This window comes from Mastigoproctus giganteus, chromosome 7 (genome assembly GCF_048544385.1).
Source record: "Mastigoproctus giganteus isolate SK-2022 chromosome 7, ASM4854438v1, whole genome shotgun sequence".
NCBI lineage: Eukaryota > Metazoa > Arthropoda > Arachnida > Uropygi > Thelyphonidae > Mastigoproctus > Mastigoproctus giganteus.
Window position 1 is genome coordinate 201,148,787 of NC_143581.1, and position 22,858 is coordinate 201,171,644.

Sequence of the window (22,858 nt, forward strand, 5' to 3'; positions counted from 1 at the left end):
TAGGTTCGGTCCGGTGTGGCCGCCCTGCGAACACCGTTTTAGAGCTGTACCCTCGAAATGTAAGGAAGTTTGGATGACATATTAACATTGCATTGTAAAAATGTTTTAAGAAGAAGCAGCAGAGGAAGTGTCTGAATCACCCTGATATATCTGCTATGAGTGTGTGGGTGGTTTACGACCAAAACTGAGAGGAAGAAAATGTACAATGTTACTAAACGAGCATATTATTTGTACTTTAGTTGCAAGATTGGTGAACAAGACCAAACAGCCACGAGCAAGGTTTGAAAGTTAAGTTTTAGGATTGAGTCACTTTAAATTAAACCAGATGTTCGAATGAAACAATAATTATAATAATAATATTAAAAATAATAGTGTATTCCCCTTTACCAAAACAGAAAGTAACAACAGCAGGGAGAGTACATAAACCTAAGGCTTTATAAACGTGTTCCCTGAGGTGAATAAAAAGATAGTTCTATAAACAGAATTAGATCTCTTTCAGATATATACATACATTATTATATATATCTGACCCAATGTATTTCCCATTCCCGTGCATTATCTTTACGTTTAGGTCTAACTTCTTTTTAGCACTAAATTCAGAATTTATTACCACCGTATCTTATGCGTATATTTCATGTCAAAAACAGAGGCCCACTTCGTGATGTCTTTCTTTTGATTTCGATGGTTTGCCCCTGACGAAGACGTTGAAATCATAAGTTATTCAGAAATTAGTACTTTTTTTTAATTTTATTACTTTCTCGTAATTTTCCGTAGTTCCAATCTTCGTTTGTAGCCCATTTTCTACTCTCATCCTCTCAATTAACTTATATATCCATTATGGTCGTTGGATTCCTTCTGTTAAGAAATGCAGTGTCCCTAGTCTACAAACCATTTTACAGTTCTTTAATATACCTCTTCATTTTCTTATAATTTCAATTCATACATTATTATAGTTATATTATAATGCATAGTTATCAGTCATTCTATCGTAATTCTTGCTTAACTGACATCATATTTCAACTAGCTGTCGTGACACGTTCATTCAAAAGTCTCTTGAACGTATTGACGACTTTAATTAAGGACTATATGAGGAGGAAGACTGTTCGAAGTTCTTGCTTTGAAGGGGCAGAAACTTGGAACAGTCTTAATGCTAAAAGCTTTTCTGGGCAACTGGTTCCTGTACAATCGGCTCTTCAAGTTAGAATGTTTCCTCAGATTAAACAATCTTTCATGATGACAAAAAAAAAAAAAAAAAAAAATCCTAAAAAGCAAAGAGAAGGCTGACGTATGGAATTTTTTTTTTCTGCGAAGATAGCTTCTGATTTCATTAACGGCTGGTGAATGTTAAGGAGCTTTTCCTCTTTATACCTTATGGAAACGGACGCATTCTAAGGAAGATCCAAAATAGAGCGGATTTAACATGTTATGCTGGTAATGACTTCTTGTTTCCTGTACAAGCATACGGTGGTGAGATATGTCTGGATCAGGACCAAAAAGATATGTCTGAAGCGGATCCAATTTACTCAGGCTGGTGAATGGGCGAGAATCCCTGTCAGCGATGTCTTGTTCCTGATTGTGATTACTGTGTTTGTTTGTCACGGGTTAGTTTGCAATCCAGCTAATTTCCCAAGAATTTTGTATCCCAGATCATTTCCAGATTGTTGCCCTTGTAACTATTTTGAAGTCTGGAAGGTTTGTTCCTCACTCTGAAAATCATATATTTTGAATTGCTGGGATTGATAATTAAGCTGATATTATTGAGCCATTCCTCCGCTATTGTGAGTTTGAAGTAAGCCAGAATCTTATAGGATTAAGATATTACCTGCGTGTGCAACTAGGTGAGTTGCTTCAAGAATATGCAGAAAAGCGTTGATGAACAAAATGAAAAGAACTAACCTTAGGAGTGAGCCCTGTGGGATTCCTCTGTAAAATTTACTGACATTAGAGGAGTGATTGATTTTAATGATGAAGGGAATATCAGATAGGTAATATCTCAAGGGTTATTTGATTCTTCCTCTTAAACCTAGTTGGTCTAGCTTAAATAGAAGCAGTTAGTAAGTGATGGAATCAAAGGCTTTTGAAAGATTGAGGACACGACTTGTAGCCCGCTTCTAGGTTGTCAGCGATCCTGGAGCAGAAATCAGCATTTGCTAGATCATTGGATTTCTTTAGGCTATAGACATTGCTGTGGGTGAATTACTTGGTTGCTCTGTAAAAATAGCACTATTTTACTGTGCATAATTTTTTTAGGTTTTTTTTCAAAAGCTGAAATTAAGGCATTTGGACGGAAGTTATTAATACTGTTAACAGTGATAGCTTGGGAACGATGACAGTTTTCTTGAAAGGAAAGGTTAAAAATGTTTTAATGGTTCGAGAATTAAGATACTTTTGAGAACAGTAGTGGAAATGCCGTCAAAGCTCTCAATAAATTATTTTAAAAAAGTAACGCCTGGAGCAACTACACACTTGAGAGACTGCTCGTAGAGCTATTGGAAACATTTTTTAAGCGAATTTGAAATGTTACTTATTCCTTTTTAATATTTATTTTAATATTCTCTGCATGTCGAATGGATTTTATTTTGGGAAACAAGGTTTCCCGGGGAGGATAAATCAAGTATTTAAGGGAATGGGGAGGATTTAGCTCCATAGTTATACGCTTTGCCAAAAAAATTCCTTGATAATCACCATGAAATGTTGTCACAACACCGCTCCCCCCCCCCCCGTTTTTTTTTTTTTTTTTTTTGTTTTTGTTTTTTTTTTTTAGAAACTGCTGACTTGTGCAGTGTATCCCTTATGCACTGTCTTACCCGCTGAATACATTTGTTGTGAATTATTCCGTTGCTACTGAAGAAAGATAAACATCCTTTTGATTTTTGGATTTTTTTTTTTTTGTTTGTTTGTTTGTTTCGGAGAGCATTTCGATCGTCATTCCATGTTTTCTTTCGGCATGTCGGTCTTTCATCCAGGAAAAAAATTACCATTAGCTTACACGCAATTTACAAGCACAATATACTGACACCTCATAACCTTAGTTGCTTTTGCGAAATACAAACAAGTTGAAACTTCTGCTACTCTTACTGCACAATTGTCTTCTTTTATAAATAGTCTATGGTACACGATCCCTTTTCATGAGCGCTTGTTGTTGTTGCATTAGGGTTTGAGGAGCATCAGCGACTAAGGGCATATTTCCCCGTATATACTCTGTAAATGGTGTGTGTGTTCTGTGGTCGATTTTCTGTTTGCTGTACGAAAAACCCGAGTTTATGTGAGAAAAATCATACTATCCTCGCCTGAGACCGACTAACTCAGCGACGTTGTGAAAAAGGCCCATAAAAATTCCTCGTCATCGACGGGACTCCAACTCAGGCTTTTTGGTAGAATCGCCGTCCTCCCCACACCGGGTGGAAAACCACCCGGTGTGGGGAGGACGGCGATTCTACCAACTGTGCTACCCACGAGGGCTATGAGCGCGTGTTTGTACACAGAAATCTTGCCACTACTTTTTTTTAATAAGGAATGATCATAATTTTTTTCACAACATACCTTTAGTAACCATCCATATTTTGATGGTTCTTTTCAAAGTAGTCCCCATATAATTGTTGTTGTTGTTGTTGTTATTGTTATTTTTGGCGCAAGGGCTGCTCAGGCCATATTGCGCCGCCCCATATGATGAAATGCACTTATTCCAACGTATTTGCGTCTTCAAAAGCGTGGTGGAAGCCATTTTGAGAATCGTCTCCAATGTCTTTACAACTTCATTTGGCAATTGGAAACGTTATCTTCGTCTCCTTTATTAACTTTGGAAATTAAAAAAAAAAAAAAAAAACGCAGGGTGCATGATCAGGCTGTAGGGCGGATGGGGAACACATTTGACATTAATGCTGGCTAAGTACTCAACGATAGTATGAGCAGTGTGAGGGCTCGCATTGTTGTGATCCATCCACATGTGCAGTTTGCGAAGAATGTGATCCCGCAAAATGCGCAGTATAGTTCTGTAGTAAGGTCCTGTAACAGTCGGATGACGTGGCACAACAAGCTGGTAAGCCATTCCTTGAATGTCGAAAAAAAGATGACCATAACCTTTCCTGCAGAAGTCACAACTTTTGCTCTTTTTTTTTTCCGGTGTTGACGATGACGTAGATTTCCAAACAGAGCTTTGTTGCTTACTCTCTGGGGTTGAAATGGTGAAGCCATGTCTTATCCGCTGTTAGCACCTTGTGCAGAACCTCACCATCTTCAGTAACCATCCGTTGCAGCTTTTGACAAACTTGCTAGTTTGCTCAGGTGTGAGTGGTCTTAGACCCCAGCGTGCACAAACACCTGTCATATACAAATGGTCATGGAGAATACCGTGCATGCTTTCTACTGATATTCTCAACATCTCTGCCAGTTGCCTTACCGTTATAGGACGCTCTTCTCTCACGTTTACAGAAGCAGCGTTTATGGTTTCTGTTGTGACAGCAGTGGTTGGAGTTCCAGGACCACCATTTTTGTGATTGAATCACTTACATCTTTAAACAATCTAAACCATTTGCGATCTGTGCTGTATGGAAGCGTAAGTTAACCATAAGCGTCTTTTAACATTTCATACGCTTCAGCTGATGTTTTCTTGAGGCGAAAGCAAAATATTGAGAGCAGCATACTATTCCTTGCGTGTCGTGTCCATTTTTATGTAGGCGAAACTGAACAGGCATAAACTTGAAGGTCAAACCCTGTTTACGAGTGAATTGCGTAATTTGTGGAAAGCTTGGTTTGGTCTTAAATTCAGTATCTCAGCTAGAAATAGCGAGCAGTACGGTTGTTCATGAAAAATTATGATAATTTTTTATTGAACAGTCCTCGTATATGTACAATATGACAATATGAGAAAATCGTATAGTATATAATAAAATAAATACTGTATTCATATTCCGAACCTGCTTTCCTAGAAGCTTTACCATTAATGTGATCACAGTTAACAGTGGAACACGAATCTATTACATATAAGTTAATATGTTGTTTAAAGTTTAACCGATATATTTTAAATTTCGCATAAAGCGTGTCCACATAATTTGTATTGATATTATAAAAGTGAAAATAGAGGGCGTCTTCCTACAGAAATCAAATTTGAGAATATGTGTTTCTGGTGGGAGCATAAAAATTAATGGATTGCAGTCTCCTCGCCCAACCGAGAGTAATAATAAAAGAGTTTAATCTTGCTATCAGCGTGAAACGATTTCCACTAACATACATATACTCCGATATCTTCCTGAATGCTGATATCATTTAAAAGGAGCTAGTTTGGAATGTCGTACCCAGAAAGTTTTGGCTAATGTTTCCTATTAAATTAGTAGATTCCATTAACGTAGCGACTGAAGGTGAAACTTCTTAGTTTTTGAATACTAGTAAGGTATAAGAATGACTTGGCTGTTTGATGCTATCTTCCAGCATTGTTTACTTTCCAGCTAATGACTACTACCATAATTTATCATCAGCAAGCTTGGGGTATGCCTCCGACGTACATAGTGGCAATTGTCAGAGGGGTGAATAATGACGGTAGCTCGTTTGTCTGCTTTAATAAATATCTCCTTACACACACCGGTGTCTTCACACTTTGCTGATGCCATTGTCTACTATGTGGTACTCTTGTAGCGCCCTCTAACGATCGTGTTAATAGCAGACTATAGTTGGATTAGAACTATAATCACTGAAATATTCGTCAATTCGTTTGACACATGAAGAGTTCTGAGATCAGAGAGTGGATTTTGAAAGCTGATGGAAGAGATGTTGTTTCTCTACAGATATAGCGAATCCATATGTGCAAGAGTGAGTTGGGAGCTCTAAGTTGATGTGTGACATCAATTAATCACTGACGGCTTGTGAGCTCATGTCGTGTGAAGCTGAATAATACCGACAAAGAAGTTGGGCAGCAAATACGAGGCAGTAGACACGAACTGCGCGATTATGGCAGTAAGCGATGTGATCGTGACAAATTATGAGAGAGGCTTGAAGCCGAACATCATTACATGTGGAGATTAAGCGTGTTGCTTGTAATTGCAATCATAAATTAAACCGGAGTCGTACGGTGAGGGATTGCTGTTTGTGTAGGTTCTTCGGAGGAGACGGGAGTGGTCAGAGTGGCATGCTGTGGGCACCGTTGTTGATGGTTATCTTTTGGAAAATGCGTGATTTACAGTTGTGTCACCTTTAAAACATCAAAGAATTTTCACCCATCAAATTTATTTCATTAGAATGATAAAGGGTGACGTTAGATAAAAGTGGAATGCATGTTTGGTTGTTCAAATTGCAATAATACATTACTTTTGCATCAGTATTTTGTTTTTATTAATGTCATCCCGATTCTCTGATTCGGAGAACGGTGAAAGGAACCGCATCAATTACTATTTAAAGATAATATTGCTATAGCAGAGATAATAGATGGATCGGAAAAGTAGTTTTGAAAATAGTGCAAAGAAAGAGGACACGTAAAGATTAATATTGGAAAAATAAAGACCGAATAAGAAGTAGTAGTTTTGAAGGATGGACGTCGAAAAGAGATTCAAGTAGTGGAAAAGTTTAGCTGTTAAGGAAGTGCGCTGCAAAGAAAGGGTGGATGGGAATCTGGTTAGAGATTGATTGGATGAAAAGTGACGAGTATATAGGAAAGGATAGAAGTATTTCATAAAGGGATGCCAACGAAAGTAAATTCCAAAATACGAGAGCGCAACTAGAATTGTAATACCGAAAGGGGAGGAAGAAATATGGGAGTTTAAGATGAGAAACGGTCAAGAATGACAGATGTTTGAGAATACCCAGGTGGGCGAAAAGAATATCAAGAATGTAAAAGATCGTTGATGGGGGTAGCAGATGGAAGTAAGAAATATCGGTGAGTATGGATAGGGAATTCGTTTTTGTTGAAATTCATGGAGATTAAAGAGGAGTGAGGTGAAAAGGGGGGGAGGGGCTGTTAAGAGACAGAGAATTATCTACAGAAGATTATGCAAGAGGTTGAAGTTAATGAACAAGATGCGTTGAGCAGAAAAAAAATGTGCCGGTAGCGAACTCCATGATGGTTGTGGATAAGCTGACAGAAAGAAGTGACTAAAAATAATTTCCCATAAAGACGCGAAACATTCGCTCATGGATCAAGTTCTAAGTTTACTTATCGTCTTGTAGACTGAAATTGTACAGCAAAACTAATTAGATGATATTAAAATCATTAAGCTGTGACGAAGCCAAAATAATTTCTCCCACTTCCATTGTACATCCCTGGATTCAACACTGCTGTGCATTTTAATTTAAATAAAACGTGGTCTTTTGTGGGATAAAAATTGATATCAATAGCACACACTGAAACTGATAGTAGCATATGAAACAGGGCTTGGAACAACAGAAAATATAAATAAATGTTTATTTTCTGTCCTTTACCTGGAAAAGACCTGAGTTAAAATCCTGTCACAGGAGGAGGGTTTATTGACTTTTCACATCATAGCTGACATAGTACGCTGATGTTCTATAGTATTAGTTGCTTTTAGTACAGGCGCTTCCGTAGCCAGGTAGATAGGAGCAGCAGTGCTTAGCACATGCTTCTTGATTAGACCGAGGTTCGAGCCCGTGACCACCAAATACGGAGAATGCGGAAAGGTCAGGGAATGACCACCGCATATACCCGGAGCAATATGGCCTTAGTTGCTAATGCTCCTAAAAATCAAACAACAAGCTTTTAGTACAAAAGCAAAACAAGAAGAATAGCCTCCCCCCCCACTTCCCAGGTATACTCCTGGATTCAATACTGCTGGGCCCTCGCGGTAGCACAATATTTATAATTATCGTTCTCCGACGCAGGGTGGTTGAGTTGGAATTCCCTCAGTGACGCGAGAAATTTTTATGGGAAATTTTCACAACGTGACTTAAAAAAAAAAAAACGTGACTTAGTTGGACTCAACCGACGGTTGCATGGTTTTTTTCTCGGAAACTCAGAGTTTTCGTCCATCTAGCCGACTGAAGAATACTCGCAGTTAGAAACACAATATATCGACGCCTCGTAGCCTTAATTGCCTTTGCGCTTAAAATACACGTAACACTGCTGAGCATGTGAATTTAAATAAAAGGTAGACTTCTGTGTCCTTTGGAAAGGATTGGAATGGAATGCTGTTTTCTTCAAAACAAGGCCTTTTCATGTGGAGATGAGTTACCGCTCCCAGATGGCGCTGTATAACTTTCTCATGGACCTCCACTCCTACAGGAGTTTCATCGCTGGGACACACCAATCTTAGACCACACACCTCGTTTTTGGGCAAAATATATTGATTCTTCATGATCCTTGATCTCCACACCTGCTTAACAGAAATTCTTTTTTGAAAACAATCTGGATGAAATTGCTTTGCCTCTTTTGTCATTGGCATGCTATGAGTCATGGAGGTTAGGCTTCTGCTCATTATTGATTGATAGACAAGGTAACACGTTTTTTCTCATTTAAACTGAGCTTCATGTTCTTTTCTCCAGAATTTTTACAAATTGCCGGATGGATACTGGCCCATCAGTGGACTCTACCTAAGAATAAATAGCGAACAGCATTCAAAGAGAAAATAACATGAAACGTGTTATGTAATGTACTTAATACACGCTTGTACAAACATTTCAAACGCATTAGCAGATTGTGACTATTCATAATTCAAATTCATAATTCATTATTAAAAACAAAAGAGCAAAGAACAACAACTTTTATGTGCATCGACAACATTGTCCATTTATTCCTGTAATCAGCGCGTGTCAAAAAACATAATACCCACTGCTTCAGCTGGAATACATAGCATATGGGGAGCTCTTCATATAATATAGTATACGGGGAGCCTGTGATATGCATGAAAAAAAAAAAAAAAATAATAATAATTGACAGAGATTTATATTGGTTCGATTGTAATGAAATTTGGAAAGGCTCGACAAATAATTTTTAAAGGCTCAAACTTCACGTTTCATGAAAATCCACTAGGAGTGGATTTATTACATGAGGACTGGAGGGGGGAGAGTTCGACCAATAGAAATTAAGCAATAATAATTCCTGAATTTGTATTGGTTCGATTCTAATGAAATTTGGAATGGCCGAATATAAAATCTCATGAAAATCTGTCCACGGGAATCGAGTGGTTACATGAGGACAGACGGACGGACATTGTGAAGGTAATAGGTGCATTATACATATATGCTAACGCGCCTAATAATAGTCTTTATTTGTCTTGGGTTATAATCAGGGATATTTCTTTGTAAAGTGAAAAAAATAATAATAATAAATAAATAAATAAATCTTGTCTAAATTATCAAGTTTCCAGAAATGGGTAATGCTTTAAAGAAAGTCGAGCGTGGTAGGACCCCCCTCTACATTTATTAAAGATAGTTATTTGTAGTTCTCGTGGAACCTAAATAAACACATAATAATATAAAATATTAGTATTTAAATTTTATACGATGATTTATATATGTAATCTAAATTATCTGTAGATTGAACAGCGATGTTGCCAAATTTTGCCACGAACAGCTTAATACATTAAATAAATAAAAAGTAGTTTGTACAAAAAGCTATTTTTATTGGACATGGAGGATTTTTTTTTTTTTTTTCTCTACCAATACCGGCTTGCCTTAACGCATTCATATTTCTCAAAACTTGATTATTAAATGATATAATTAATTTATATAATATATTATTATTTTTAATATAATTCTGCTCTCTGTGTATTGTTACTGCACAGAGAGTCCACTAATGGCCGGTAGCCATCCAGTAATCCATAAATTATTTCTTTGATTAGTCCGTTCATTTGCTTTGGATATCTGAATTAGCTGTAAAGGTAATTCATATCCAGAGGGTGAATAAAATTAAAAGGGAAACATTCTACAGTACAAAAATTGGTAAAATCAAGTGTAAACGCGTGGTATGAGGGAGTGCATTTTTGCCAGGAAACTTTTTTCATTTAAAAATAAAACAGTGCATTAGAATAAAGCACGAGACTACTCTTTACAAAAGTTTCTCTTTATTTCCAGTTGGGTCTAAACGACACTGCAGGAAGGCAATTGCACCTACGTGACTCGTTTCTCCGGAAGAAGCATTGGAATGTGTTGTGTGACTGCAGTTCCTTCGACACAAAGGTAATGCGTTTGTTGACTTTCTTTTTGGATTCGAGTTTTTTTTTTTTTTTTTTTTATATATAGACAAATGTGAACTGTAGCCATTGGTTTGAACGTAAAGAGACGATGAAATCCTCTGATGGGATCAGCAGCAGTTTAAAATGTTATGGTGACGTTCTTGCTTGTACGAACAATAGAAATTGCAGTTTGTTAAAAGTCTTTTTTTTTATGATTATTATTTTATTACTGTATTATCATCCTGTTGATAATGCAGTCCGAATTCGGTTTCAATCTACAGTAATTTTTTTTGGATATTGATTCGTTAACTGCTTCCCAGGGCTATCCGCATACTTGTTTGGATAACAATCTATTTGGTATTTTCTTATAAAGATTCATCATATTCCTCCACTGATATAATTGTGAGAGAAATTCTTCTCCCCAACCACTTTTTTTAAGGTGACTTCAACTACAAAAGGTGAAAAGTTCTTCAGAATACCGTGAATGAGTCGAGAAATCACCAAAAGAAGCTTTATTTAAACGTAGATTAAAAGTTTAAATAGGAAGATCATTCCAAGGGTAGGAAGTGAAGTCAAACCGCGAATGTAGGTGAGTTAGTGATCACATGTTTGTTTTGATTTGAATTGGAAGAAATATAGAGTCCACCAGCATCCATCGTGTAATTCCTAAATTTTTATTTCATTCTCCCATGCCTCTTAGTATTCATGATAAATATTTAGAGAAAATGCCGGAGCAGAAACTGTCTGTGTGATAGAGAGTGGAGCGAGTTTGTGAATGAGGGATCAATATTAACCCGAACGCTGTGTTTTGGGTCGAGTCGAGGAGTTTCAGAGATTTTTTTTTAAGGTTCGTTAGCATATATTTATAATGTGCCTATCTTCTTCACCTTGTTCGTACATCCATCCGCGTGTAGGACAGTTGGTAGAATTGTCGTCCTTCCCACACCTGGTGGGGAGGAATTTTATGGGCCTTTTTCACAATGGCTGAGTTAGTTGGTCTCATTCGAGGGTAGCATGGTTTTTTCTCCCGGAAAACTGAACTCGGGTTTTTTCGTCCAGCAAACAGCAGATCGATCACAGAACACACGCAGTATACAGACATAACATGACATAATACATACAGAGCAATATGGCCTACGTTGCTAATGAGCTTAAAAAACCTTATAACAACAACAACAGTGTAATAACTCAGCTTTCAGTGGATGGATTTTCATGCAATTTTATATTTCGATCTTTAAAAAAGATTTGTGTACCATTCCAAAGTTTCTTAAAAGCGGACCAACCGAAATCCGATATAGAAATATAGTAATAATTTTAATAGAAATCCGATAATTATTATTTCTCTGTCCTCCGTTTGCAAGAATAACTCGACTCACAATAAATGGATTTTGATGAAATTTTTCATTTTGCTTTTTTTTAAGAACTATTTGTCGAACCATCCCATTGATTAAAATCTGGCCATTATTATCTGTCTTTTTTCATCCATATCACATATATACTGTAGCTGAAGCACTGGATATTATGTTTTATGCCATGACTGGTTGGAGAAATGATGAATGGGAACGACGGATGCGTAGAAACGAAATTTTTGGTTTGCGCATAAAAGACTGCTTTTTGCTCTTTTTTGTTATAAATCATGAATTAATACTGTTTGCTAACGCGCCTGAAAGGTAACGCACATACATTAACTAAGTTGTTTTTATTTTGTGTGGGGGGTTGATCTGTACTTCGAAATCTTAGTTTGAAGGTGATAGGCAGCAGCCGATAATTCTCCAGATTCGGGAAAAAAAGTAGAGTTGTGAAAAAGGAATAGAAATAACTGAAACCATCCCATTTATCATTGTTTTAATGTAAAATGATAACGAGGCTAAGAATGGCCTGAAGAGAAGAGACGAGACCATCGCCAAATTGTCCACGTTTCCAAATGTGTCTGGCTGTCTTTCAGACCAGGAATTACTTTAAGATACAGCGTTTATATGCCGAGCCGCTGCTGATCACATCTTGATTAAGGAACATGAAGTTTGTAACGTGTATTTGGAAATTTTCTTAGCGCCACTTAGCAAGATAGTTTTAATTTCCGTTTCGAGACACCAGTGTACCTTACAGCCATAGACCATCTCCATTAGAGTTTGTAAAGTAATTGTAACTTAGTCGGCGTAGATTAACAAGCGGTATAGGTGAGAAGTTTAGTCTCCGTAGTGGCAATGATGTACACCTGAGTGGGATTTGTGAGAAAAATTTTCAGACTTGAGAAGGAATTGTTGTATCGGCACTTAAAGTAATGAAAAATACTTTCACTAACGATGACTTATTACGCACTTCACAAGGTAACTTTAACAATTAATTTGAATGGTATGGTGTGGCTCACAGGATCGATTTATTTGCTTGGCGAATATCCAAATTTGCAATTGTGCGTCTTTTACGTAGCGGACCAGCTTTAAAAATGGGACGACTAGAGCAAGATGGTTTAAATGGAATTGTACGGTTCAGCAATAAGAAATAAAGGGCAACGCGTGGCGACTTTCCCCTACAATATTAAATCGATGCATTTCGCAGCCCACTTAATTTTGATCATAGCTACTAAGAAAAACGACAGAAAGTGACCCCTGCAACAATATGTATAGTATTTAACGAGAAAAAAAAAGAAACATTCCAAAATTTTTCTGCACATGTGCACTGTTAAAAGCGAATTCTGTAAGTAAACTATCCTACCAAAATTTGTGGAACAACTTGTAGTTTTGAACAAACACGTATTTATTCAAAGAAATTAATAGCGCGTTGGATTAGTGGTGACCATAATAACTTCTTCAGTACGTCTCAAAGACTTTGTCGTAGAAAGTCGGTTGATGAGTTCTCCACTCCTATTTTAAAGAATTAGTGAACTCTACTAATGAAGACAGTTACCCTGACTTTGCCTTACTTCTTGAGTTCCAAATCATTCCAAAGAAAATTGAGTTCCAAATCGCCCCAAACTCATTCCATTTGGAATGAGGTTGGATCTCTGTGCAGGCCAGTGCAATGTTCTGATGTTATTCTCTTTTAACCGGGAATTCACAATCCTTGCCGTATGACATGGAGCGTTATCAAAATGGAAGGCGTTAGATCCGCTTCCATAAAATTGCCGAACACAATTATGTGCGTCCTACAGTGTAATATTCATGGTTCTATGGTCTGCAACCAGTGGACATCGGTTCATTCTTCGAAGAACACCCCATATCATGATACCTCCTTTTTCCTAACTTTACATTTGGACATGTAGCGAGCGTCGGTCACGCATCCTCCATACTCGAACCTGTGGCACCACTTCGAAACTCAGCTTTGATGGCGGTGAACCCGACTGACCAGCATGGAGACTTCCTAGTGAGCATCTTCCACTGGTTGAGGTACGAGGGAATACATCTGTAAAGGTTGATAGGAGTTTTGGCGTTTTTAAGCCTTCTGAGGATGCTTGGCCACTACAGGCGATCAGAATCTACTGTGATAGCCAGGGAGTATTTGGCAGGACTGTTTTCTGGCCGTAGAAATGAGGTACTGAAAAACATCTTCCTTACTAGTTCCGCGTTTGAATGCGAATTGTTGGGAGGTTGGCAGGTTTCATTTCTGTGTAGCGTCTTTTCATCCGAATGTGAAGAAGCATTTCAAGCAATTTGGAGAGGACAGGAAGAAAGGCAATTGGTCTATAGGAGTTATGAATTTCTGGAGATTTTTCAGGACCTTTTGATAAGTTTTATATTAGAGCCTCGTTCCAGATTTTGGGAAAGGATCCAGACTTCAGACAGTTGCTAAAGGTAGCTAGTAGGGGGAATATTTCGGTAAATTTTTGTAAGACGTCCGCCTCAAGGGGTTTTGTCGTCTTTGGTTTTGTGCAGAGCGGCTCGAAGTTCGTCCAGTAAAAAGGGCGCTTCAGTGTAATGGGTTGCGTATTCCTCGTTCCTGGCAATAATACATTGTTGATCAGCAGTCATGCGGTCACTGTCACTCAGAAAGATCATGTCCAGCATATTGTTGACGGAGTCTTCCCAAGTTAGGGTGACCGAACAATCTGGTTTCAGTGTTAAACATAGGACTTCTCCCCTGGGGAGCTTGTTGGTCACGGTACGGTATACCACTCCTCGGGGACCACTGTTAACTGTCGCGGTCGTCGTTGTTGTAGGGTCTTAGAAGCATCAGCGTGTAAGGCCATATTGATCCGTGTATATTATTGTCTGTAAATTGCATGTGTTCTGAGGTCGATTTTCTGTTTGCTGGACGAAAAACTCGAGTTTCTGGGAGAAAAAACCACTTTACCCTCGCCTGAGACCGATTAACTCAGCTTCGTTGTGAAAAAGGCCCATAAATTCCTCAAGTCATCACTGGACTCGAACTCAATTCTTCAGGAGAACGGCGATTCTACCAACTGTTCTACCCTCGAGGGCATTATCCGTTGAGGAGACCAATTCGAGCTAGGACTTTTTCTTGGATTTTCTGATATTATCTGTGCAGGCTTTTCCTAGCAATCTGTAGGTTTCTCTGGCAACGTCAATTTCGTGGCGAGATAGTGAAGCACGAGCCCTCTGGAGGGTCTTGCGGTTACGATGCACTGCTTTTCTCTGACAGTCCATATGGGTTTCACCAAGGCACAGCAGTGCGAAAGAATTGCAGTATTCTCAGGAGTGGTTTGGATCAGGGTGAAAAAGATCAGTAGGTAGCAAGTCTTCAAGAACTTGGTAAAAACGGTTCTAGTCCGTATTTTTGGTACAATGCCTGACGACATCTCGAGGCACGTGGGGGGGGGGGACATGATCTACAGAGCAACACAAGGAGAAAGTGATCGCCCTCTGGTCAGAGATCGTCTACGCATCATTAACTTTCGACAGTAGTAGTGGCATAGTATTTAGGGTCAGGCGCCACCGGTGGTTTCCCACATCTGCGCATTAACTTTCGACATTCAACTGTCATTCTCCTCTGAAACCCTGTTAACTTTTTCGGTGTGCTCCTTTATCTCTTGGCGTTAGAATACATGGAAGAACACGCCGTACACATTTCAAATGAATTTTGGACTAACCTCCGGTTATTTTATTTATTTATTTTATTATGATTATTTATTTATTTATTTTTTTTTTTTGGCTAAAATATTTCCAGATTTCGCATTCAGGCGGGTACCCCCATGATTTTTGGTAGAATAGTGTGTTTTGAGTGCCGAGACTAATACAGTCAGAAACATTCAGGGTTGGATTGCGTGATATGATTTGTAATGATCATTTTCTTCTCTTCCCATTTCTTTGTCCTGCGTCTGCCTCAGGCAGTATGATTTTGCATTAAACATTGCTAAAAAAACATAGGTCACATGTACACTTGATTGATATGGTAAAGTTTTCAATGTATTGTTTTATCATCGTGTATTATCTGCAGCGGCGAAGTTGTGCCCTTACTTTGGAGAATTGCAAGTCGCTTGGGGTGTGTATGTTATTCTGTTTCATCCTCTCCTATCTGATTGGCTTCTGCATACTTCGTTACAGCATGTCATCCTGGAATTCTTCAGTACTTGTACGATCTATTGATTACCTGTTTCGAGCCGTTGGTTACACATGGTCTGTTTATGAAACTGAGCCGGTCGAGTGTACAAAACTTTTTCTTCGTTCTCGGCTCGCTCAGCGATCATATTTGGGGTCACGCAAGAAAACAGACAGGCAGGGAAGAAAGAGTGGACAATCGATACATGCGACAAATATGTTCGTATAACCTGGTTTGTTGTGTTTCGTTAATTTATTAAGTGCACCAAGCTCATATGTACTCTTATAACATTCAAGTCATTAAAAGATCTTGTTACTTCCTGCTTTGTTTGGCTGAACAATACGTGCTTTTCGGACATTTAGCATCTACTGGTAAACATGTTAATCAAAGTAATCTGAGAAGTTTGCGTAGTTGCTTTGCAATATCACGTTTTATCTTACTCTGCCCCTTGTACGACTTGCTTGCGAACCTTCCAATTTGTGGTTTTTGATTATCGGATATGTAGTCGAAGATTTCGCTTTTCTTCTGCAGTGACAAACACATTTTCGGGAGATAAGGTTCCAGTATCTTGTGTACTTCTTAAATGCAGTAAACATCACGTAGGAAATTAACCCCAATAAAAACAAATTACGTAAATGTACGCGTTGCGTTTGCTTCAGGCACTTTAGATTGTCAAATAACATTCCTTGGGGGTTAAGAACTTCTATACTGTACTGAAGATTGTTTACGAAAACTTCACCATTTTATGTTCACATGGTAGACGGCCGTCAGGTGGGATTTGTGTAGCAGTTCTCTTTTAAATCCCTCATGGGTAGCATAGTTGGTAGAATCGCCGTCCTCTCCATACCGGGTGGAAACGACTTGAATTCAAGTCCTGTCGATGACGTGAGGTATTTTTATGGGCCTTTTTCACAATATGGCTGAGTTAGTCGCACCTCAGGCTAAGGTTCCTGGTTTTTTTCTCCCGGAAACTCGGATTTTTCGTCCAGCAAACAGCAAATCGACAACAGAACACAATTTACAGACAATACACACGGGTCAATATGGCCTTGGTCGCCGATGCCCCCTAAATCCTGTGTTCTTTTTTAAGGAGAAAGAGAAGAGAGGCTGGGACGAGTGCACGGAGTAAATGGGTTAATCTATCTACACGAAATTTGGCACGAAAGTCTCTAAGTATATTTTAAATTAAGTCCTGGTTTTTTGAAAAATATTGGAGCTTCGGTTCTAATTGTATAGCAGATTTTTTGTGGATCTTTTCCATATCGACTAATGTCCGAATATCTTAAATATCATTTCCATTTATATACAGGGTGTCTCAAAAATACAAGGCATAACTTCAGGAATGAGTTCCTCATATGTAGACAATAAAAATATTTTATATCAACATAGTTCCGGAGGCGCCTCCGTAGCCAAGTGGGCAGGAACAGCAGTGTGCAGCACACCCCAGTCTAATCAAGAAGCGTGTGAAACGTGTGCTACGCACACGCTTCTTGATTAGACCGGGGTTCGAGCCCGTGACCACCAAATACGGATGATGCGGAAAGGTCAGGGAATGACCACCGCATATTCCCCGGATCAATATGACAGTTGCTAATGCTCCTAAAATCCAAATAACAACAACATAGTTACGGAAATGCTTGATTTCCGAGTTTTGAAGGTCTGTCTATGACACTTAACTGTTCACATCACCTTATAGTAATTGTTCAAAATGTCCACCTTCTGCCTGAATACAGGCCTGACATCGACGTCTCATGGACTGGCGAAGACGATGCCAAATTCCTGGCATGTTTCGTATTTTCTCACAACCTGCCACAATTAGATTGTGGAGAGTTTCCACATCAGCTACCGGGTTCGAATACACCAATGACTTTAAATGGCCCCACAAGAAGAAATCTAGTGGGTTTAAATCAGTGAGTTTGGAGGCCAGGCAGTTGGTCCACCTCTACCTATCCGCCGACCAGGAAACTTCGATTCAGGTAATTGCGGGCTAGGTGGCTGAAATGTGCAGGAGCGCCATCGTGCATGAAGTGTGCTTGTTGACGAATGATCAGTGGCGTGTCGTCCAAGAAATCAGGTTTTGTTTTCTCGAAAGTTTCTGTATGCATGCCCTGTGAGTTTGTTTGGAAGTACATGGGGCCCAAATAACTTATCACCAAAAACACCCGCCCAGACGTTGAGGTTGAACCGCTGTTGGTGATGTGATGGAAGAATTGCATATGGGTTTTCCTCAGCCCATACATGCTGATTGTGAAAGTTTTGGATTCCTTCTCGTGTGAACTGTGCTTCATCTGTGAATATCACTAAGGCAGGAAAGTGAAGAGTTGTACCACACTGTTGCAAGAACCACTGGCAGAACATTACTCGCGCAGGGTAATCTGCTGGTTACAAGACCTGTACCCGTTGCAGATGGTAAGGATACAGTTGGTGTTCTCCCAACACTCTCCAAATAGTCGAACGTTGAACAGCCAGTTGCATTGCTATTCTGCGTGTGCTGATTCCAGGAGTGGCATGCACAACATCCAAAATCTCCTCCTTTACTTCAGGAGTCGTAGATCTTGGTCATCCTCTTTCGGCAGCACGAGGTGTAAAGGTCCCATGTTCACAAAGGCGGCGATGGATACCCTCAAACGTTTTCCTGTCTGGACATCTTTGTTCTGGGAAACTTTCGTGGTGCAAACGATGAGCCTCCAGAGCATTGCCGTCCGCCAAACCATACATAAAGTGCATATCCACTTGCTCCTGATTTGAGTGCATGGTCGGAATGGAAAACCACCAGATTCTGTCAGTATTTTGTGATGAAGGAAATCACCTGCGGGAGATAAGACATGCGGGAACCAAGCATTTCTGGAACTATGTTGATACAAAATATTTGTATTGTCTACATGTGAAGAACTCATTCCTGAAGTTATGCCGTGTATTTTTGAGACACCCTGTATAGTGATAAGTGGAAATTTAGTAAAAAAAATTGGCGAATTTCTTTTGGTCCGATTTAAATGAAATTTAGAATAGTTCGACAAATCTGACTAAAAAACCAAACTATTAAAATCCCACAAAAGTCCGTCCACTGGAATTCAAGTTATGACATGCGGTCTTGCAGACTGGTAGACGAATATGGTAAAGACATAGAAGAATCTAGTTCCCTGTGCATTTGCGAACACGTCTACTTTATTTTAGTAAGCACACTAAGGCTACTTTACTTGTATGTTATAGAACGTTTGAATGTAAATTGTATAAACGTTTCTTCAGCATGGGAAAATCCATTACTGGTAAATGCAGACTTCTAACTGCCAAGTTTTTTTTCACATTGAAGGAGATTTTATGCAAACATAGATCGTTGAATGGAATGTAGAATAAAGGCTAGTGAATTGACGAAAGTATATAAAGTGAATCCCTCTCATACCAAAGGCTACTATTTAGATCGTGAGCTCTGCTGGATAAATTAAATATACAAGGTGATTAAAAATAGTATACACTAATCATTATGACAAATTCAGATATTATTTTAATGACGTCAAAGCTTGTGGCTCGAATCCTTATGTACATGTGTTGGAGGCTGCAAAACCAGAATAACACACGTAGAAAAATCATACTCTCTCTCCCTAAAATTGGCTAACTACACCCTCCATCGAAGAGGAATTTAAGAAATTCTCCATCATTAATGGGACTCGAACTTAGATCGAGTGGCAGAGAACGATGTATAGTGCCGACTAAGTCTCCATGAGAGCTTTGTCGGCACGTCTTGCGTATGATGGTAGATTCTCAAATACCAAATGATTGAAACTCTGAACTTATTATTTTTAAATCTCCATTGCAAATGTCATTTCTTCCACGTCTGCTGGTACTCGTTGTTAAAATGGCTTCTTGATGGGAAAATATCTTTTTTGGCAGTCAGTTTGATTGCCACGAAATCAAGAGCCTAGGAAGAGTCTGGGTTGCTTTCTGAGTCTTTCAGTGAAGCCTGCAGAAGTCCACCTACAGTTGTAGCCATGAGTTGAATATGCCGCAAACAGCAGTCTGCTGTGTTCTCTGGGAACGTTTACTTTTGAAAGCTTGCATGTTGCAGTTAAGTGCAGGCGTTGAAACTGAATGACAAAGGCGAGGAACGCAAATTTTCTGTCCAGTGTGCGACACTGAAAATTCGTTTAAAATGTCTCGTGTCTTTTCAAATATCTTCAACAAATATCTTTTTACACCATAAAAATCAGTTTTTTTTTCTTTTTAAAGGAATTAAATAGAACTGGGAATTTTTACTTCAGGAAGGCTGGCAAATAAAAGAACGTTAGGCTTTGCAGATAACAGATAGTAACATTTTGTTCAATTCTTTGATGAAATATTTCATCAAAGAATTTCATCAAGTATTACCTGTATTTCACAGGTAATACTTGATGAAATACAGTTTAGTTTGGCACCTTCTTCCAGAAGTTTAACCGATTTACTGGGACCTGTACAACCTTTTTTGTTTCTACAGGAATGATCTGTATATCTTAAGAGAAATTCTTATTTGTGGTCCGCATTTTTGAAACTCCACTTGTCTTCTTTCGGCCTTTTGTTTGTCTTCAAAGTTTTTAATTCCCTCATTGGTTCGCTTAAACAGTTTCAGTATCGCAGTTCTTCGTATTCGTGGTAGATCTCCCTATACTTTTTCCCCCTCTTAGTATGTTTATCTGAACCAGAACCATTTAGTTAAGTTTCTTGATTTTTTAATCTCTCTCTCTCTCTGGGAGTGATGATTTTTCTTTGTTTTGTTCTCTGCTTCAGGTATTACTGACTGTTCAGAATAATATTGGATATTGTTATAGATGTTGGATATGCTAAAGATTTAATGATTTTTACCCAAAAGATTTCTAGCTTTATTGAAGTCTTTAATTAACAGTCCCAATTGTGACCTATCCTTAGACTATTCGAGAGAAATAACCCATTTTTTAAACCCATGAATCCGAACAAATATTCGGATTCATTGGTTAAAAAAAAAAGAAAAGTAAATAAATCATTCCCTCTGGTATTAAAAGTTAACGTACACAGCGCGTTATTTCAGGCGCTTTAGTAAATAGTAATAAGTATTGGGTCAGGCGAATTGTTCTCAGGTAATTTTGCTCTTTGCAGGTCCAGCCCTGTTCCAGTTTTTATAAATAATTCATTGCAATATGACCCCGAAAGACCGCGATTATAAAATTCAAAAGAGAGAAAAAGGAGGAAGCCAGGCGATTTATTTGGTGGAAGATTCAAGCGATATAAATGTTGAAACTTCACCTGAGGAATTATATCACAATGAAATTTCCCAAACCAATTTCTGACAATGGAGACGATTTTCAATTGTTGAAATGGTGGTTGGTGGGGAGGATTTTTTCCCCCAAATCTTGCAGCTGTGGTTCGTTTCATTCTTGTCATTTCTGCTACGAGTGTAATCAGTGAAAGAGATTTTTCTGCAGCTGGATTTGTAATCCAGGATAGAAGAATACAGTTGAACGGAGAAAATGTTGATTGTTCTCTTTCTGCTTAGCAGAAAAATTTTAAAAAATTAATTATGTGTAATGAATGTATTTTTAATATATTTTCTCAATTTCATTGTTTTTTTTTTTTAATTTTTGCTATATTATACATAAGGCGCACTATAGCCTCAGCAGCTTATGCGCCATTAAACCTCCATAACACACACACACACACACACACACACACACACACACACACACACACACACACACACACACACACACACACACACACTATATATATATATAATAGAAATTTAATATTGTTAATGATTTATTATTACATTATTATTAAGGTGTAAAAATTGAAGACAAATTATATATATATAACATAATATCTGCACTGCAGCAATTATAATATCTATTGCTCCCGCTACAATATACCATATATGGATACCTATGCTATATCTATAGGGAAAAAAAAAAAAAATCATAATTGCTATTTGGTCAGATTTTAATGAAATTTGGGATGGCCCAACAAGTATTTCTAAAAGTGCCAAATATAAAATTTTATGAAAATCTATCCACTAGGAATCGAGCTATCACATGCGGACGGACAGACAATAGGTTAAGACAGGGACTTTATGCATATATGCTAATGCTCTTAAAAAAAGGCTACGCTAAGATTGGCCATCTGACTGCCAATTTACTGCAATTTGTTTACCAGTTTAGAGATTTTTTTTCTTGCCGAATTTATTTTTTCGGCGCACAGTACCACTTGATTTTTTCTCCTTGTTTTTGTAATTGAGAAAAATAAAGTAGTCGTTTAGTTGACACGATACTTTGCCGCCTGTCACTCGTTTGGAGAGGTCTAGGTTCGATCTCTGTCGATAAACCGAGTAATTTCTAAGTCCTCTTCAATTGAAACCGTTGTGAACGGGGAAAAGCAAGGTTTCATCCCGCACAACATGCAGATTGGCCCGAGAACACGCACTTCTTTAGACACAATACATATTTACGGGTATGAGCTGTCCATGTTGTCAATAAGTATGGGCTGTTTTCCCTGCTTTTTTTGTTAATTTGTTCTAAATGCGTTCATACTTTGTCAAGCCTGGGTATGTAATACGATCATCATTTCAGAGGAAACTTGTTTGCGATGTACATGTATTCCTAGCTGTTTGCTGATCAGATTTTTTTCTCTCATATTTAGCCAAATGCAATATTGTTAATTTGTTTTTTTTTAATAAAGGTACATGGAAATTACATTATCTACGGAATGATTGATCATGTGTGATGCGAATAAGGTAAAAAAAAATGGGTTGAGTTTTTTAACAAAAGAATTTGTATAGTAATCTCTATAGTGAGTAATTTACTTGCTATCATAGCAGCAATTCTCAATTCTTTCAAGAGTATTCATTTAAAAAAAAAAAAAATCCTTTAATCTCCACAAAAATTGTAGGTTGAATCGTTTATAGTATGTACCGAGACAATGAAGACCATGAGGAATCAGTACGTATGTTTAAATTGCGTCTATTCTGCTGGTTAGGTGGGATTCGAACATAAGCCTTTTCAACACAATTAGCGATCATATTTATTTTGTGTTGTGGAAGTTTGATGTATTGGAAAACACAACAAAATAAACAACACACACACACTTTAACTGTGGTAAGGAGACTGCATAATGGAGATGCTTATTTGTTTAGGAGAAAAGCTGGTGAATAGTGCGAATTAAATGAGACAAGTAATTGAATTTAAACGTTTTGATTGACGATAAGATTCAATTATCGGAGCGAAAACACCTGTTCCACTCGTTGTCATCTC

At 38.1% G+C, this 22,858-nt stretch overlaps 1 protein-coding gene across 1 annotated transcript in view; it reads left to right on the forward strand.

Moving 5' to 3' along the window:
• Positions 1 to 10,022: 10,022 nt before the first annotated feature.
• Positions 10,023 to 22,858, forward strand: part of LOC150083569 (bifunctional heparan sulfate N-deacetylase/N-sulfotransferase-like) — a 461,935-nt gene continuing 449,099 nt past the window's right edge. Inside the window, exon 1 of the mRNA XM_090377367.1 lies at positions 10,023 to 10,119. The gene's annotated coding sequence lies outside the window, so the exon portion shown is untranslated. The remainder of the gene's footprint in view (positions 10,120 to 22,858) is intronic.